Below are 17,044 nucleotides of genomic sequence, written 5' to 3'. Positions count from 1 at the left end.
GTTATGTCTGCGTGTTAGATCTGCGTTAGAAGTGTGTTAGTTGTACGTGTTAGGTATACGCTAGAAGTGTGTTAGAGGTGTAAGTTAAGAGGGTGTTAGGTGTGTGTGTGTTATGTCTGCGTGTTAGATCTGCGTTAGAAGTGTGTTAGAGGTGTGTGTTAGGTATAAGCTAGAAGTGTGTTAGATCTGTGTGTTAGGAGTGTGTTATCTTCGTTGGTTGGTTGAGAGTGCGGAGAAGCTGTGCTTTATGAGGAGTGCAGGTCATCAGGTACTGTTGATGCAGTCTGTCTGTCTGTCTGTCGTATTTATGGATCATTATATTTTGTCTGTCTTCTTGTTTTGTGGTCTGGGTTACTTTTTTCTCTTTGTCTCTGTCTGTATTTCTGTCTTTGTCAGTGGAGGTATCGGTTTCTATCTCTTTCTGTTTGTTTCAAGATTTTTTTTCTTTTATTCTCTACGCTTCTCTCTTCCCCTCTCACTCCCTCCCTTCCCCTCTCACTCCCTCTCATTTCCCTCTCTTCCCCTCTTCCCATCTTTTCCCCTCACTCCCTCTCTTCCCCTCTTCCCATCTTCCCATCTTCTCCTCTCACTCCCTCTCTTCCCCTCTTCCCCTCTTCCCATCTTCTCCTCTCACTCCCTCTCTTCCCTCTCTCTTCCCCTCTCACTCCCTCTCATTTCCCAAGAATCCACATGAGCACACCACCAGGAACCCGACCGCGCCAGTACCCCCCTCTCCCCTCTCCCCCCTCCCTCGCACCAAATCTTCACCTTTGACCCACGCAAAAAGTCGCCCGGTAAATACGTGGTAACTTTTGTGGATGTGTGTGTGTGGATGTGGATGTGGTTGTGTGTGTGTGTGGATGTGGATGTGGTTGTGTGTGTGGATGTGGTTGTGTGTGTGTGTGGATGTGGTTGTGTGTGGATGTGGATGTGGTTGTGTGTGGATGTAGTTGTGTGTAGTTGTATGTGATTTTGTGTGTGGATGTGGAGGTGAGAGTGAGAGTGAGATTGAGAGTGAGAGTGAGAGTGAGAGTGAGAGTGAGAGGTTGAGTGTAATAGAAAACTATCGGAATTGATAGACAGATAAGGGGGGGAGTCAGGGAAAGAGTAGATAGATGAAAAGATGAGAGTAGAGTAAACGCAAATAGATAGATGAATAGGAGGGAAAGAGAGGAGGAGGAGGAGAGGTGGAGGAAAGGGAGGCGGTGGGAGGGAAGGAGGAGAGGTGGAGGAAAGGGAGGGGTGGAGGGAGGGAGGGGAAAGGGAGGACGGGGGATAAGTGGAGAAATGAGGGGAGTGGAGGGAGTGGAGGGAAGGGACAGGGATAGAGGGAGGAAGAGAGGGAGGGAGGGAGGAGCAATCGAGAGAGAGAGAGAGAGAGAGAGAGAGAGAGAGAGAGAGAGAGAGAGAAAGAATGGGCGCGTATCCAATATAATAACATCTTGCGTGGGCGTGAGATAATCACGGGAGTCGTGGCCGAATTTGTGTGACTGCGGAAATTACGTCATAAATTTCAGTCCCAAAAGGTGATCACTGGGGGGGGGGGGGGTGAAGAAGGGTGGGGGGGGAGAGTCGTATTAGAAGAGGGGAAAAGGAGGGAGAAGGGGGAGAGGGGTGAGGGAGCGTACGAGGAGGGAGGGATAGTGGATAAAGAGGCCGAAAGAGGAAGAGGGGAAGGAGAGAAATGGGTGGATAAGGAGAGAGAGGAAGACGGGAAAGAGAGAGAGAGAGAAGGGAAGAGGGGGAGGAGAGAAATGGGTGGACAAGGAGAGAGGAAGAGGGGAAAGAGAGAGAGAGAAGGGAAAAGGAGAAGGAGAGAAATGAGTGGACAAGGAGAGAGAAAGAGAGAGAGAGAAGGGATGAGGGGAAGGAGAGAAATGGGTGGACAAGGAGAGAGGAAGTGGGGAAAAAGAGAGAGAGAGAAGGGAAGAGGGGAAGGAGAGAAATGGGTGGACAAGGAGAGAGAGAGAAGGGAGATGTGCTCGTGGGTCGTGGGTGGGGCTGTTGGTGGGCGTGGTGGGCGGTGCTCTTGCATGAATTTCTGTCGTGAAATTCACGTGACTTATTTGGGCCTTCGTGAGTTTTTTTGTTTTTTTTTCTATTTCGCTATTTGTTGTTTTTTCGTTATTGTTTTACTTCTCTTTTCATGCTATTCTTTCTCTTGTTTTTTTCTATTCCATTGTTTCTATTTCTTTGTATATTACTATTTTTTCTTTTTTCTCACTCTTTTTCTTTCTCCCCCCCCCCTCTCTCTCTCTCTCTCTCTCTCTCTCTCTCTGTCTCTCTCTCTCTCTCTCTCTCTCTCTCTCTCTCTCTCTCTCTCTCTCTCTCTCTTTCCCATCCTCTCGTGTCTCCTCCCATCGCTCCCCTCCCGCCTTATCCCTCTCTCCCCAACCACGTCCTTCCCTTATCCCTCTCTTCTTCTCTCCCTTCCTACCCCCCTTCCCTTCCTCCCTCTCCTCCACTATCCCCCTCCTTCCCGCTCTCCCTCACTCCCACCCTCTCCCCTTCCCCCCCTTCGAAATGGACCGTCCAGCGGCGGCGGCGGCGTGTAGGCATGTCGGTCATGTGTGCCATGCGGTTCATGTGGGATATTTGATCGCCTATTTGGTGGCGTGCGAGTTATGCAGGACCCAGCGCACGCCCTATGAGGAGGGTGGAGAGGGGAGGCGTGAGAAACTCCTTTTGGAGGTGGGGGTTTGGGAGGTTAGGAGGTGGTGGAGGGAGGGGAGGAGGTATGGAGGGAGGTGGGGAGGAGGGAATCAGAGTCAGAATCAGAATCAAATAATTTATTTAGCCAAATACAATACATCAACAAAAATACAACATATTACACTAGTGGTATGGCTGAGCCCTCCAGGAGTGAAACTCCCTTAGGAAGGCCCCTTGAACTATTAAACATTAAAAACTAGGAAGATAAATCAGGACATAATGTATTTAAATAAGTAAACTAATTATATTAATACTGAATGACATTATACATAATGATATTAAAGGAAATTACAGGCAGAATAGCATAAGACATACATTATATGTATAAATATAAATATACACGCATACCTACATAGGCATACACATATACATACTCATATATAAACATGAACATATACATACAAATATACATATACATACCTCCACACACAGACATACACAAATATATACATAATTACACAAATAATTACAGTATGGGAGAGAATACAAAGATGCAAGGGCAAATAATAGAAAAATATAATATAAATGAAGTACAGTTAAATATTATATGATATACCGTGACAACAAAAAACATTTCAGTGATCGTTTAAAGGTTGACAAAGTAGCACAGCTACGTACATCATCAGGAAGAGCATTCCAGAGAGTTGGTCCATGATATAGTATACATGATTTAGATTGATCAGACTGCATGAATGGAACATCTAGCATGTCATTACCTCTTAGGGGATATCTGTCGTTGGTTCTGTGGTGAAACATGTCATTGCTTTGGGAATTTAGGCTTTTAAAAACAAAGAGTGCACAGCAGTAAGTATTAATTTCCTTGATTTTTAGAATTCTGAGATTTAGGAAGGCTTCGTGAGTGTGATCATTTCTTCTAAGACCTAAGATGCTACGCACAATTCTTTTTTGAGTTATAAATAAAGGTTTAAGTGAAGTAGAGCATGTAGCTCCCCAAATAGTTTACCCATAAATAAAATGTGGGTAAACCAATGTGTAATATAATTGCTGTAAGGCTTTCAAGGGTAATGTTTTGCGCAATTGATGAAGAAGTCCACAAAGTTTATTTAGTTTAGAGACTACATTGCCTATGTGAGATTTCCAATTTAATTGAGAATCAATGTGAATCCCAAGGAACTTAGTATGAAAAACCCTTTTGATTGTGACATTTGCGACATTGACATGAGGTATAACAGGAGGCATGTCTTTATTCCTATGAAAAATTATATAATGTGTCTTGTCGACATTCAGGGTAAGCCTATTTAGGGTCATCCATCTTCTTATACTTATCATTTCACTGTTTGTGGAGTTGATCAAATCTATAATGGAGTGCCCCGAAGCGTAACAGCAAGTATCATCAGCATAGAGAGTGAAGCTCAGACAGCTCGCATTGACAATATCATTGATGTAAAGAAGAAACAGAATGGGTCCCAAGATGGAGCCCTGTGGGACTCCATGAGCGATAGTAAGGTGGCTTTTAAAATTGGTTATATTGGATTCTTTATAGTCGCGATAGTAAAGTGTTTTCTCAGTTTTAGGTTCATTATGTTGTAATTCTAGGTTAAAAGTACTAAAAACAGGAAAATGATCTGATATGTTGCAGTATATAACCCCACTTGCTTTCAATTTTGGTAAAAAATTTGTCCAGATATGATCTATTAAGGAGGCAGAGTTTCCTTGAACTCTAGTAGGCTTGGTGACTGCTGAGAAGAAGAGCCTGGAATTAAGGGTGGAGACGGTTTCCCTGACTTTGTTATCAGAGTCGGCCTTGAGGAGGTCTAGGTTAAAATCCCCACTGATGAGACACTTCTTGTTTTCTTGAGAGGCAGTCTCGATTATTAGCTGAATCTTTTCCAGAAAAAGAGAGAAGTTACTTTTTGGACGCCTATACAATTGCCCAATCGGTAAGCTCTCGTTGTTAATTGTTACTTCAGTAAAAACTGACTCAATGAAATCTTGGAGGGAGGATCGAGGGATGGAGGGAGGGAGGAAAGAAGGAAGGAGGGAGGGCAATGGAATGGGAAGAGGGACAGAGGAAAGGATTGGAGAGGGTATAGAGGAAGAGAGGGTAGGAGAGCAGGGGGAAAAGGAGATAGAGAGAGAGAGAGAGATGAGGGAAAAATGAGACGAACACAAAAAAGAGGGGAAAAAGGGAACTGTAAGAGGGAGAGGGGAGAGTGGACAGAGGACAAAGGGAGGGGAAGGGGGGGGGGGCGGGAGAGGGAAGTCACTTTGACCAGCCTCTGAATAATGCGGCGCGCGTTGCTGGCCGGGGAAGTTTAGGGGAAGTTTTGTCAATTATTTTCGTGCAATGGGCGAGGGAGGAGGGGGGAAAGGGGGGAGAGGAAGGGGGGAGGGGGGAAGGGGTAGGAATGGGGGAGGTGGGAGGAATAGGGGGAGGGTTAGGAAATGTGGGGAGGTGGGAAGGGGTAGGAATGGGGGGAAGGGGTAGGATTGGGGGAGGGGGAGGAAAGGGAAGGGGTAGGAATGGGGGATGGGGGAAGGAGGAAGGGGAGAGGGGAGGGGTTAGAAATGGGGGAGGTGGGAGGAAAGGGGAGGGGTAGGAATGAGGAATGGGGGATGGGGGAAGGGAGAGGGATAGGAATGGGGGAAAGGGGTGAGGAGGAAAGGGTATGTCTGAGGAATGGGGGAAGGGGGAAAGGGGAGAGGAATGGGGGAAGCGGGAAGGGGAGGGGTAGGAAGAGGAATGGGGGAAGGGGGAAGGGGAAGGGGAAGGGAAAGTGGAGAGGAAAGGGTGAGGGGAGAGGGTATGAATGAGGAATGGGGGAGAGGGAGGAAGAATGGGAAGGGGGATAGGCAAGAATGATGAGGAAATAGGGAGGAGGAAGAGGAAGGGGGGGGGGGGTACTTTGCATGCAAGAGAACCGCTATGAGAGGCGGGTCGGATTTTTTTTTTTTTTTTTTTTTAGTGTATGGGCGCTCAGTTTTGCAAGATTATACGGAAGGGAAGGGGCGTCGTTTTTCCTCTACTGGTTAAGAGGAAGGAAATTTGTTGCGTAGGTGAGAGAGGGAACGAGAGGGAGAGAAGGGGAGGAGAGCGAGACGTAGAATAGAGAACGAAAGAGACGGCAACAATGATAGAGAGACAGAAGAAGAGGGAGAGATGTGCAAGATATAGCAAGATAGAAGGAGAAAAGGAAGGGAAATATATATATATATATATATATAGAGAGAGAGAGAGAGAGAGCGCGAGAGAGAGTTTTAGGTGAGGTTTGCACGGTCGTGTGCGTGGGAAGGTCGCGTGAGTGAGGGTGTAGGACACTTTTCTTTCTCTTTCTCTCGCTATCTCTCTTTCTCTATATCCCATTCTCCCTCTCCCTCTCTCCCATCCTCCCTCCCTCCCTCCCTCCCTCATTCTCCCTCTCCCTTTCCCTCCCCCTCCTTCCCTTCTTCACACCCTGCAGCAGGAAGAGAAAGAGAGAGAGGGGAAAAAAGCTAAAAGACGCGGACAGCGGACAAAGGGAGCAAGAAGGGGGAACATGAAGGGCGCGGCGAGTTAGGATTTTGCTTGGAGGACTTTGCTCAAGGGCGAGAGAGGCTTCCGGACGCTCAAGGGCGAGCTAGGGAGATCGTGCGGGCCGTCGAGGGGGACCTTCGGGCGGAGGCGGACCCGGATTCCCTCCCTCGATCGCTTCCTTGCTCGCTTCCTCCCTCCCTTGTTCAGTTCCTCCCTCCCTCCCTCTCTTCCTCCCTTGCTCGGTTCCTTTTCTGTTTTGTTGTTACTTTTTTTTTTACTTTTTCTTTCTTTTTCTTATTCTCCATTCCACCCTCTCACTCACTCCCTCCATCCTCTCTTCCTCCTTCCCTTCTACCCTCACTCTCTCCCTCCTTCCGTTCCTCCCTCCTCCCTCCTCCCTCCCTCCCTCCTCCCTCCCCTCCCCAACGTCCCTGAGGATCACACGCGATAAGATCAGCCTCGAGGACGACACGAGAACTCTCTTCAAGGTCGACCTCTGCCGATTACTTCTTCCCCCCCCCTCCTCCCCCTCCCCTCCCGAAGCGGACCCAGCCGGCCATTAATTAACCAATTAATTTCTCGGCAATTAGATAACCGGTCGTGTCGTGGGCGGCGGGCGCTTGTGATAGCTAAACCGCCCATTGGAGGAACAGCGACTTGAAGGTCCTGGTGTTAATTTTTATTTATTTATTATTTTCTTTTTTTTTTGTCTGTTTCTTGGTGTTATGGATGGCTTTGTCGGTGGTGAAGTTTTTTGTTTTATTTCTGGTGTTGTGATTGTGTTTTTGTTATTATTGTTTTGGTGATTGTTGTAATTGTAATTATCATTGTTATTGTATTTATATTTCTTCTTTTTCGCTTTTTCGCTTTCTCTCTCTCTCTGTCTCTGTCTCTGTCTCTGTCTCTGTCTCTCTCTGTCTCTGTCTCTGTCTCTGTCTCTCTCTCTCTCTCTCTCTCTCTCTCTCTCTCTCACAACTATTGTAATTATCCTTATTATTGATATCTTCTTTCTGTTTACTCTGTTCACTTGGCGAAAAGAAACAAAATAAAAAGCCAAAGCATCTTGAGAGGTGCAATCACTTGACCTCTCGCGTCTGATGAAGTCTTCCCTCGCTCCCTTCCCCCCCTCCATTCCACTTAGCTCTCTCCCCCTTTCCCTCTTCCTCCCTTCTCTCTCCCTTTTTCTCTCTTCCTCCCTTCTCTCTCCCCTTTCCCTCTTCCTCCCTTCTCTCCCCCTTTCCCTCTTCTCCCTTCTCTCACCTCATTTCCCCCTTTCCCTCCTCTCTCCCTCCCCCTTCTCCATCCTTTTTCCCCTCCTCTCCCATCCCCCTCCCTCATCCCCCTCCCCATCAACCTTTCCTTTTCCTTAATTGCCCTCCTCTTGTTCCCCCCACTCCCCACCCCCTCCCCCTTACCCCTCCCTCATCCCCCCCGCCCATCTACCTTTCCATCCCCCCCCATCTACCTTTCCTTTCCCTTAATTACAGGTGAGCGAGGGGATCGGGAGCGACCGGAAGTCACGCTCGTCGGCGGCCGTCTCTTAAGGGCGTTTGATGAATCCGTTTGCGTGATCGGGGTGGTGGTATGGGGGGGGGAGGGGAGGGGAGGAAAGGGAAAGGGGAAGGGTGGTGTCTGGTGGGATGTAGGAGGGGAGGGGAAGGAAGGGAGGAGGTGGGGATGGGAGGGGATGGGGAAGGGGAGGGAAGGGAGGGGAGGGGATAGGGATGGGACGGGGATGGCATGGGAGAAGAGGGGGTTGGAGGGCAGGGGAGGGGGAGGGAAGGGAAGGATGGGTAGGGGTAGGGAAAGGGATGGGAGGGAGGGAGGTAGGTAGGAGGGTAAAGGATGTGGGAGGGTAGCAGGTGAAGGTAGGCGTCTGTAAGGGAGGGCAGGGGAGAGGAGGGGAGATATGGGGCGTTTATGGCTGCACTTATGTTATTGCTAATGGTGTTTCTCTGGTGTGAACCCTATTCTTGTCGACAAAGGTAGAAAAGGCATGAAATGAGAGTGAATATTTTCATAAATCGATCAAATGCATCTTTTGCATTGTGAAGATGATAATTCTCATTCATACCTTTTTTTTTATATCTTTGGTGTGGACTTCTTTGTTTATTCACACATCCATCAGTTGTGATGAAGCCGTTAATTAATTTTCCTTGCTAATATGTTATTAGATTCGGTGTGTTTAGTGTGTGTAAAGTGTTTTATCTTTCGATAGATATCTTGCTGATAACGATTAGCAATTTTTAAGACTTTGCTTTTGTGTTTACGTGCAGTCAAGACGGAGATTTTGAGAGAGGTCGGGCAGTTTAAAGGAAGGAAACAAAGCAGTGATATAGATTGATGATAGAATTGAGTGTTGATACTGTTATATGATATATGATTGATAGTAATGCACACGATCTTCGGATATTGCCTCCCTGGCTGTGGGCCTATCCCTCTTCTTCTCCCATCCCACTTTCCTCCCCTCGCCCCTTCCTCCATCCTTCTCATACTCTCCCATTCTCCCTCTCCCCCCCTCCTCCACCCATCCTACCTCTCTCCTCTCCCCCTATCCTCCCTCTCTCCTCTCCCCCCATCCTCCCTCTCTCCTCTCCCCCCATCCTCCCTCTCCCTTCCCCTCCACTCACCCTCTCTCCCCTCCCCATCCTCCCTCTCTCCCTTCCCTTTCCCCCATCCTCCCTCTCCTCTCCCCCCCTCTCCCTTCCCCTTCCCCCATCCTCCCTCTCCCCTCCCTTTCCCCCCATCCTCCCTCCCCCCATCCCCCCCATCCTCCCACTCCACGGTCAAGGCAAAAGCAGGAGCAGGAGCAGCGGTGAGCCAGCAGTGAGAAAGTGAGCTAGCGCGGTTGCGGCCGTCATGCACAATATGTCAGGAGTTGGCGAGTGGGAGGCAGGAGGAGGGGGAGGAGGAGGAGGGAAAGGGGGAAGGGGGGAGAGGAGGAGGAGGATGGTGGGCGGGGGAAGGGGGAGGGCGGGCGGGGGGAGAAGGGGGGGGGGGAAGGGGGAGGAGGAGGAAGGGAAGGGGGGAGGAGGAGGTGGAGGTGGAGGAAGGAGGAAAGGGGGGAGGGAAGGAGGAAGGAGGGAGGAGGTGGAAGAGGAGGATGGTGGTGGTGGAGGTGGAAGAAGTGGTGGAGGTGGAGGTAAATGTTAGGGTGGGGAGAGGTGGAAGGAGGGGTGATGGGGGAGGGAGGGGGGTTATTGCAATTGCAACGTTGCTGGGCAGTGAACCTCACTCGTGGCTTGCCGTAAGGACGAAAATCCCGTGTTCTGGGTGTGCGGAAAAAGTAGCTGGGCAAGATAAGTGGGAAATGTTATATAAACGTACGGGTGTGTGTGTGTGTGTGTCTGTGTATGTAAATGTATATGTATGTATGTGTCTGTGTATGTAAATGTATATGTATGTATGTGTCTGTGTATGTAAATGCATATGTATGTATGTGTCTGTGTATGTAAATGTATATGTATGTATGTGTCTGTGTATGTGTATGCATATGTATGTATATGAGTATGTATTTGTATTATGTATACGTGTATGTGTGTGTGTGTATGTATGCAATGTATGTATGAGTGTATGTGTATGTGAGTGTTGTGAGGCTAAGTTAAGGTGGGGTGAGGGTGAGGGGTATCAAGTGTGGGGGATAAGGGAGGGGGCGATAGGGGGGAAGTGTAGTTGAAAGGACACTGGATATTAGCATATTAAATGTAAAGGTTTATGATGGAGGAAGAGAGAGAGAGAGAGAGAGAGAGAGAGAGAGAGAGAGAGAGAGAGAGAGAGAGAGAGAGAGAGAGAGAGAGAGAGAGAGAGAGAGAGAGAGAGAGAGAGAAGGGGGGGGAGAGGGAGAGGGGAGAAAAGCAGTAAGATGCAAACAAAAGAGATATTTAGGCAGAGAGAAAAAGAAGGAAGATAGAATACAAGGCAGATGAGCGGTAAAAGAGAGGGGAGACGACGATGATGATGATGATGAGGAGGAGAGGGAGAAGATTGAAAGCAAGCAAGCGAGTTAACAAAGAAAGGCGAAGCGAGGGGAAGGAGGAGGAGGAGGAGGGACGCGAAGGAGGAGGAGGTGGAGGTGAAAGACGGGAAGGAGGAAAAGGGAAGGAAAACCAAAGGAAAGGGAGAGGGGAAGGAGGAGGAGGAGGAGGGGAAGGAGGAGGAGGGGCGCGGACTCTCCAGGGACGAGCGACACCGTTTAAGAGCTGCTTGACTCGCCCGTCATGGGAACGTCTTGGCCCTCGCCTCTCCTCAGACGACGGGGAGGGGGGAGGGGGCGTGGGGATGGGGTGTGTGGGTAGGGGTTAAAGGGTTGTGCTGCTTTTGTGCTTCGGTTCTGAGTCTCTGCGGCGGGCGAGAAGGGGAGGTGGGGGGAGTGGGGGGGGGGGGTCCTCTGTAGGATGTAGAACGAATTTCGTGGTGCGTGAGGATGGGTGCGAGCGAGCTTGGCAAACGAGGAAGCAGTCGGGCGCACGCACGCTTATTCACGCGCACACACAGGCACGCACACCTACACTTATACGCACACCTACACTTATACGCGCACCTACACTTATACGCGCACCTACACATATACGCACCTACACATATACGCACCTACACACACACACACGCACGCACACATACACACATACGCAAGCACACATACACACATACGCACGCACACATACACACATACGCACGCACACATACACACATACGCACGCACACATACACACATACGCACGCACACACACACACACACACACACACACACACACACACACACACACACACACACACACACACGCACACACGCACACACACACACACACACACACACACACACACACACACACACACACACACACACACACACACAGAGCGATCACGAAACAGCAGTCGCCCTCTGCCTAAAGACACAGCAAGAGAGTGTATCCCCAAGAAAAGTAGCAGCAGCTCCTTAAGATGTTTATTTCCACTCAACAAAGGCGAGTGCCGGGTTGTCGGGTCGTCGGGCTGTCGGGCTGTCGGGTCGTCGGGCTGTCGGGCTGTCGGGTCGTCGGGCTGTCGGGCTGTCGGGTCGTCGGGCTGTCGGGCTGTCGGGCTGTCGGGTCGTCGGGCTGTCGGGTCGTCGGCTCGTCGGGCTGTCGTGCAATAGCGCTTACCGCAAGATGGCCCTGAGATGGCACCGAGGAGTGTCCTTGTACTCGAGATCTTAGTCATCTCAAGTGGGTGGTGGGAGGCTGGGGAGGAGGGAGGGGGTGGAGGGGGGCGAAGATAATGATGAGGCTGATGTGATAGTCTTGGCATTGATGGGCTAGGCTGGGTGGGTGGATGGGGGGTGGGGGGGAGGCTGAGGGCTGGGGTTGCATCGTTTTTTTATTGATTGATTTTGTTTATATGTTTATTTGTTTATTTATTTGTTGGTTATGTCCTATGAATACGGACGCACGCCCCCCCACACACATCACACGTACATGTATATGTTTGGACTTACAAGGAAGAAAAAAATGGGGATATGTGCATGGATGTGTGTATGTGGATTATGTATGTACGTTTGTGTCCATGTGTATGTTGTATGTACGTTTATACCCATGAGAGAAGTCACTGGACAAGTGAACGTGAATTAGACTTGACTAACGACCGAAAGAATAGACCTAGCCATGATGACCGAAATATACCCATGGGGGGATACGCACCCTGGGGCTTTTGACCGGGGGGGGGGAGTGAAACGCAGGCATGACCTTTGTGCCAAACCCCTGGGGCTTTTGATGGGGGAGGTGGGGGGGAGTGAAACGCAGGCACCTGTCTTGTGCCAAATCCCCTGGGGCTTTTGACCGGGGGGAGTGACACACACACCCTGGGGCTTTTGACTGGGGGGGGGGGAGTGAAAGGCAAGAAGACTGTCCTTTGTGGCAAATCCTGATATCCACTTGGTGTAGATGTGTCTTTTGGGGGGCAATCTGTTAACATAGATTGGCGTTGTTATCGTGTTAGATATGTTAAATGAGGCTGGTGTTATGACAGCGCTGGAGAAAGCTGTAAGGGTCATGTAAGGTCGCGTTCGCTTGCGGGTGTGTGCCTTATGAACTTTTTTCATGGTTTTATGGTTTTATGATTTTTTTCTGTGAATTTGAGAGAGCGAATGCCACGGCGAAGGTTTTGGCGATGTCCATTTATCTACGTGTTGTATTCTTTTATAATTATTCTGTTTTTGTTTGTTTGTTTTGTTATCTATGGATCTGGAATGTCATTGCGTTTTCTATTTTTTTCGTGTTTATTCTGGAGTTTGTCTTGTAGCGATCTGACGTCTCATTACATAAATGTTTGCTTTTTGTTGTTGTTTATTCTGTAGTTTCTTATAGCGATCTTACATCTCATTGCATAAGTGTTTTCTAATTTTTGTTTGTGTTTATTCTGTACTTTATTTTATAGCTATCATTCGTCTCATTGCATAAGTGTTTCAAATATCATTTTGTATTTATGCTGTAGTTGATCTTTTAGCGATCTCACTTCTCATTGCATATTTTTTGTTTGTTTATTCATAGTTTCTTGTAGGGATCTTACATCTCATTGCAAAAGTGTTTTATATATATATTTTTATTTTGTAGTTCCTTATAGCGATATTACATCTCATTGCAAAAGTGGTTTATATTTTTATTTTTTATTTAGTAGTTCCTTATAGCGATATTACATCTCATTGCAAAAGTGTTTTCAAATATCTTTTTGTATTTACTCTGTAGTTTAACTTGTATCGATCTCGTATATTTATTGTATTAATGTTTTCTAATATTTTTTTCTCTTCTTTTTTCCAGGTAAATGTTGCTTGGATCGACGGCGTTCTAAGAGCAGCTAGACAACCTTCGTAATGTGGTTCGGATTGTATATATATATATTTTTTTCTCGCGTTTGTCTGTTGTGTTGTAAGAGAGTAATGATGGATATTTTTTTGGGGGACTGATCGTTTTTTTCTTGTAAATTATTAGAAGAGGGATGTGTATTTATTTATGCATTTATGATGGATCTTCGTATTTTTATTTATACTTTTATGATAAATCTTCTTATTTTTATTTATACTTTTATGATAGATATTCGTATTTTCATTTATACTTTTATGATAGATATTCGCGTTTTTGTGTATACTTTTATGATAGATATTTTTATTTTTATTTATTTATTTAGTTAGTTGTTTTTTCAACGTTTGGAGTCGCCTTCCCTCCCCCGGCTGAGGATTATGTTCTTAAGAGGGTTCGTGTCTAGACAACGACGGCCTCGATATAGCGGACAAGACGGGGAGGAGGAGGAGAGGAGAAGGAGAGAAAGAGAAAGGGAAAGAGAGAAGGAGAAGAGGAAAGGAGAAGGAGAAGGAGAGGACAAAGAGAAGGAGAGGAGGAGGAGGAGGAGAAGGAGAGGAGGAGAAGGAGAGAAGGAGAGGAGGAGGAGGAGGAGAAGGAGAAGGAGAGGAGGGAGGAGGAGGAGAAGGAGAAGAGATGAGGAGAGGAGGAGACGATTGGTGGTCTGTCTAGCTCTTCACGCACTGCAGGTTAACATCCAAAGGACGAGGGAGTTTATGTATGTTTATGTTTATGTTTATGAGTGAGGGGAAGGGGAGTGGGTGGAGCTGGGAGGGGAGGTGGATGGGTGGGTGGGTGGTTGGGTGGAGCTGGAAGGGGGAGGGCGAGGGGAGTGGTAGGGAAAGGGTGAGACGGTAGGGTAGGTGGGTGGAGCTGGAGAAGGGGAGGGGGAGGGAGAGACGATAGGGAAAGAGAGAGACGGTAGGGGCGGGGCGGAGGGAGAAAGGGAGGGGGAAGGGCAGGGGGAGGGTAGGGTAAGGGTTATGGACGATGGCAGCTGCTGAGAGTAGGGGTAATATATATATTTTTTTCTTTTTGAAGGGAAGTGTGTTTATTTTTCCTATTTAGGGGAAAGTCATTAGTGTTGGGTGCGAAAAAATGGGAGCGATTTTTGAAACGTATTTTATGAAGGCAAAAGCATTGACGTGTGTACTTACACGCTCGCCCACGCGCGCGCGGACACACTCCCACACACACATGGGAGGGAGACAGACAGACAGTTAGACAGACAGACAGACAGGCAGAGAAAGAAAGAGAGTGAGTGAGTGAGTGAGTGAGTGAGTGAGTGAGTGAGTGAGTGAGTGAGTGAGTGAGTGAGTGAGTGAGTGAGTGAGTGAGTGAGTGAGTGAGTGAGTGAGTGAGTGAGTGAGTGAGTGAGTGAGTAAGTAAGTAAGTAGTGTGTAGTGTGTGTGAGAGAGTGACTGTGTGTGTGCATGCGTGCGTGCGTGCGTGCGTAAGTGGATACGTAATGGCACTGAATGGATAATGGAGGAATTATGTATAGCGGGCGATAATGTGAGAAGGGAGGGGAGGGAGGGAGGGAGGGAGAGAGGGAGGTAGATACCTGTAGGGAAGGAAAGGGTTGGGGGTGGGGAGAGGTATGGGAAGGGAATAGGGGGCCGCGACCTATTTATAGTACCCTCATTTGCTATTTTTGGCACGGGAGCTATTCCCCCCCCCCCTTCCTTTCCCTCGCCTACATCCCCTCTCCTCTCCTCTTTTCCTCCTTTACTGGCCATGCTCATGACCTACCTCTCTCTCTGTCTCTCTCTCTGTTCTCTGTCTCTCTCTCTGTTCTCTCTCTGTCTCTCTCTCTGTTCTCTCTCTGTCTCTCTCTCTGTTCTCTGTCTCTCTCTCTGTTCTCTGTCTCTCTCTCTGTTCTCTCTCTCTCTCTCTCTCTCTCTCTCTCTCTTCTCTCTCTCTTTCTCTCTCTCTCTCTCTCTCTCTCTCTCTCTCTCTCTCTCTCTCTCTCTCTCTCTCTCTCTCTCTCTCTCTCTCTCTCTCTCTCTCTCTCTCTCTCTCTCCCTCTCCTTCCTCCTCCCCCTTTCATCTTGTACCACCTTTCTTCCATTTACGTTAATTGCTTTCCCTTCGATTTCCCCTTCCCTGCTTTATTTCCTCTATATCAGTTACCCTTGTCCTTTTTTCTCTTTCTTCTCGCCCTCTTCTCATTTATTTCTAATCCGATTCTGTCCCTTCCATTTCCTTTCTTTTCGTCGATTTTTTTCCTTTCTTTTCGTCTGTTTCTTCATTTTTTCCGTCGGTTTCTCCCTTTCTTAGTTTTCATTTTTAAGATTTTACTTTAAATTATGCATATCGGTTATTTTTTTATCCCTTTAATGAGCTCGGTAGTTGTTAATTGGAGTCGTTAATTGGTTAGACGCGCGAACTCGGCCAGTAATCGCTACTTTCGTTTAGATCGAATAATTATCTTGGCATGGACGGAGGAACGCGCGCGCGCACACACGCACACGAATATGGAGAAGTAATTGCACTTGCATAGGGACGCGCGTATGTACTCTGACCCCGGTTCTTTCTTCCTCCTTCCCCCCTCTATTCTTATTCTTCGTCTATCATCTCCTCTGTTCTCTTCCCCTTTCTCCTTCTTTTTTTCTTCTTTCCTCCTCCTCCTCCTCCTCCTTCATGTCTTCTCCTCCTCTCTCCTCCCTATCTTCTCTTCCCCCTCCTCCTCCTTCCTCTTTTCTCTTCCCCCTCCTGCTCCTCCCTCCTCTCTTCTCTTCCTCTCCTTCTCCCCCTCCCTTCTCTTCCCCTTCCTCCACCACCCCCTCCCTTCTCTTCCCCCTCCTCCTCCTCCCTCCCTCCTCTCTTCTCTTCCACTTCCTCCTCCTCCTCCTCCTCCCTCCTCTCTTCCTCTTCCCCTTCCTCCTCCTCCTTCCCCCTCCTCCTCCCTCCTCCTTCCTCTTTCTCTTCCCCCTCCTCCTCCTCCTCCCTCCTCTCTTCTCTTCCCCCTCCCTCCCTCCTTCTTCCCCCTCCTCCCTCCTCCTCCCTCCTCTCTCCTCCCCTCCTTTCTTCCCCCTCCCTTCTCCTTCCCCTTCCTCTATCACCCCCCCTCCCTTCTCTTCCTCCTCCCTCCTCCCTCCTCCCTCCCTTCTCTCCCCCTTCCTCCATCACCCCCCACTCTCTTCCCATTTCCTAAGGCCCCTCTAAACCGCCCGGCCCCGCCCCCTCCAGACCCTCCAGGCCCATCCGAGAGCTTGCACGCCCGCACCACCTCCTCGAGTTTTACCGCCGCCATGTATCAGTCTGCCGCTGTTTGTCCTCCTCGGCGGCGCTCTGCTATTTCTCCAAACACCTTCGGGTAATTCTACCTCCGCGGGCTTTGAAATGGAGGAGGAGGGGAGGAGGGGAGGTTGGAGGAGGAAGGGAGAGGGGGAGGTGGGGAGGAGGTGGGAGGAAGGGAGGGAGGAGGGAGGTGGGGAGGTAGGAAGGTGGGGAGGTGTGAGGTGGGGAGCTGGGAGGAGGAGGAGGAGGTGGGAAGGGAGGAGGTGGAGGTGGAAGGAGGTAGGGAGTAGGGGAGGTGGGGAGGAGGAGGAAGGGAGGAGGTGGTGGGTGGTGGGAGCAGGTGGAAGGAGGAGTAGTAGGGGGGCAGAGGAAAATATGCAGGGAATGGAGAAGGATGGAGGGAGGAGGAAGGAGAGGGAGAGAAAGGGAGAAGGGGAAAGAGGGAAAAAAAGAAGGGAAAGAACAGGAAAAGAGAGGATTTGAGGGAAAGGAGGGAGGAGAGGAGAGGAGAGAAGAAGAGGTTAGAGGATTTGAGAGAAAGGAGGAAGGAAGGAAGGAAGGAGAAGAGGTTAGAGGAGGGATGTCGATCACCCGTCCAGTTAACGTCTCGAAACAAGTGAAGAATCCTTTTTAAGAATCCTTGGTTGGCCTTCCTGTTCGGCGTGGTTTGCACTGAACATTATTTTGGCTTTGTTATGATGGTGATGATGATGATGATGATTGTGATGATGATGATGGGGATGGTGGTGGTGATGAAGGTAATGATAATGATGATGGTAATGGT

This window comes from Penaeus vannamei, chromosome 12 (assembly GCF_042767895.1).
Source record: "Penaeus vannamei isolate JL-2024 chromosome 12, ASM4276789v1, whole genome shotgun sequence".
In the NCBI taxonomy this organism is placed as follows: Eukaryota; Metazoa; Arthropoda; class Malacostraca; order Decapoda; family Penaeidae; genus Penaeus; species Penaeus vannamei.
The sequence above is the reverse complement of the archived record's forward strand: the minus strand, read 5'-3'. Positions refer to the sequence as shown.